Source organism: Pteropus alecto, unplaced genomic scaffold, assembly GCF_000325575.1.
Source record: "Pteropus alecto unplaced genomic scaffold, ASM32557v1 scaffold17, whole genome shotgun sequence".
In the NCBI taxonomy this organism is placed as follows: domain Eukaryota; kingdom Metazoa; phylum Chordata; class Mammalia; order Chiroptera; family Pteropodidae; genus Pteropus; species Pteropus alecto.
In genome coordinates this window covers 9,131,990-9,135,273 of record NW_006440645.1, presented here as the reverse complement: position 1 = coordinate 9,135,273, position 3,284 = coordinate 9,131,990, and positions in this window count along the sequence as shown.

Genomic DNA, 3,284 nt, shown 5'->3' with positions numbered 1-3,284 from the left:
CTGGACATTCTGTGGGATATGCACAATGGGTTTGAATTTCCCTATTCCTTTCCCTTTTTAAGACAAATATGAAAACACTTCTCCCAAGAAGACATACAAACAGCCAACAGACATATAAAAAAATGCTTAACTTCATTAGCTATTAGGAAAATGCAAATCAAAACCACAATGAGATACCATCTCACATATGTTAGAATGGCTATCATCAACAGGACGAGTAATAACAAGTGTTGGAGAGACGTTGGAGAGACTGTGGAGAAAAAGAAACCCTCATACACTGCTGGTGGGCTGCTATGGTAAACAGTATAGAGGTTCCTCAAAAAATTAAGATACTATTACCATATGACCCAAGAATCCCTCTTCTAGGTATTTACTCAAGAAATTTGAGATGTTTATTGCAGCGTTATTCATAGTGCCCAAGACATGGAAACAACTGAAGTGCCCTTTGATAGATGGTTGGATAAAGAAGCTGTGGTACATATATACAATGGACTATTACTCAGCCATAAGAAAAGATGAAACATTGCCATTTGCAGTAATATGGATGGATCTTGAGATTATCATGCTAAGCAAAATAAGTCAGACAGAAAAGTTGAAAACCATACGATCACTCATATTTGAGCTATAAAACCAAAAGCAACAAACAAACAAGACAAACAGAAACTCACAGACACTGCCAGAGTTTAGTGGTTACCAGAGGGAAAGGGGGCAGGGGGAGGTCGTAAGGGTAAAGGAGGTCAAAGATACGGTGACAGAAGGGAATTTAATTTTGGATGGTGAACACACAATGCAATATACATGTGACATTTTCTTGACTTACATCCTTGAAACCTGTATAATTGTGTAACCAATGTCATCCCAGTAAATTTAATTAAATCATATCTCCTGTCATATCTGTGAAATTGATAATCTCTAGCAAACGTCCCTTCTTGGTGTTGTCATATCTTGAAAGCATCTCTTCGTAGAAATGGGGCTGTATCATATGCACTTGATACAATAATTTGTAATTATGGTCAACGATGCCTCTAAATGTGGCCTATTGACAGTGATGTTATATCTTAAGAGATACTCTTTTATAGGCTGAATTCTGGCTGGGGCCAAGATCTGGGGAGATGACATTCTTCTTAGGAATTATAAATCTTTCTGTAATTATTTTCTTTTTCCCCCAGGTTCTCATATTTCTTCTACTTGACTATATTTCATCCATATAAACCCTCAAATCTGATCACATCATCACAATATTTAAAATCTGACTTCAGGGTGAAATTCAAAACTCATTAGCACATAAAGGTTACACATGCCATAGTAGAAGCATTATGGTTTGGGGAGTCAGTGAGGATAAAGAATAAATCTGGATCAGCCAAATCAAAAAACTCAATTTCTTAATCTTTAAAATAAACATAATAAGACAATTTACAATGTGACATGCAGTTGGGCAAGTGTGTGTACGAGCAGCATGCAGTATAGCAGGTACTCATTAAGGGGTAGATAGCATTACGTATGCCAGTATTATTCATTGATGAGTCTCTCTAGCTTCACACAAATATCACCTCTTTCCATTAAAATATATGTGTTTTATCCTTTAAGCTCTTTTTTCTGTTTTTATGCAAAATTTTGCCCACTTTGACTCAGGTTTTACTTGTGACATAGAATGAAGGAAGGGAATAGAGAGGGGATTGCAGAGGTGTGGAGAGAGAGTGGAAATTTATTGATTGATGGTTTTCTCACTAGGTTATTCATTGTGGTGAATTGGAATAATGAACGTATCCAAGAAAAACATTAAGAAAAACTCTAGAGCCCAAATATATCTTCATGGTATAGAAATGAGGGAAGAAAAATTCTCAAAGTCTTCCAAATTTTACTGTAATAAAGTTGTACAGTTGTAACTTTCTCTTTATTTCTCTAAAATATTTGAAATTGGAATTCATTTAAAATTTGTTGTTTTAAATAATTATTTTTTCAGCCAATATGAATTTTCTTGATTCCTATTGCTTTTTTTAAAAGCTATTTTAATTTCACAAGATTAACTCTCTTCAATACCCTTATCATATCAGTTTTTCCCATCAAGCCAAAGAAACAGAATGCATCTCAATTTTCAGTATATACATATGTATATATATGTATATCTGTATCTATATACATATATATACATATGTATATATATGTATATATATGTATATAGATACAGATATATCTGTATATAGATACAGATATACATATATATACATATATACATATATATCTCTCTATATATAGTATCTTTGTCATAATTTCTTTAAGGCCATCATGGTATGGAAGCCTAACCCTCCTTTTCTTATGTGACCCTGTATGTGGACGAGCCCTTAGCAACTCTACTTTTTTTCCATGAAGAACCCAACTCGCTCCCACTATTTACTCAAGCTAGCCTGCTCTTTCAGGTATCTGCTGTGTAAAGAGCAAACATGCTCTCAAATTACCTTAGTTGGTAGACTGTCATCACCTTAGCATCTGCCCTAAACTTAACTGAAGTCCAGCTCGCTTCCACACAGTGACCCCAAAACACTGAGTATGTAACAATTTGTTGTTCTCGAATGTGAATTTCTGCTCTTAACCTGAGTAAGTGTATGAAAATTTCAAAGAAACTAAAAACCAAAAAATATGTATTTCTCACTCATAACTATACAAGTGTGTGGTGTAACTGAACAAAATATATAGAAAAACAATGGCAGTTAAAGTGCAAACAAATGTAAGATGCAAGATCTTCTAATACAGAGGATGAAGTAAACCATTATTCATTAAAACAACCATATGTATGCAATAACTGTGTAGAATGCCAGTTATGAGGGTAAAAATTATATATATCCATTTAAATTAGGACACTTATGAAAGCAAAGGAAAACTCTTCCAAAAGTAATGCTGAGAGAAGGGGTATAAAGCAAAACTATCAGAAAACCCAAAGTGTGTCATAATTTAGACAAAAGATTCAGACTTATCCAAAAAAAGATGTAGTTTCACCTAACTCTATTATCCCATAGTCTTTCCTTCATTTCTTTCTGTTAGATATCAAAATTCAAGCCTACTTATTCATTCTAAAATGCTTTAAAGATGTACTCGTCCACCTCTTTTACTGCTGTCAATAAATAATATTCTGTCTAGATTACTAGATTAAATGAGTATTTTATCTCCTACCTTAAATCTCTCTTCCTTCTGTCAATGCTGTACACTACTATAAAATTTAGTCTTCTTAAATTATGCTTTGTATCTCTGCTCAAGAATAGTTTCTCCCCATTACTTTCCAATTCTTC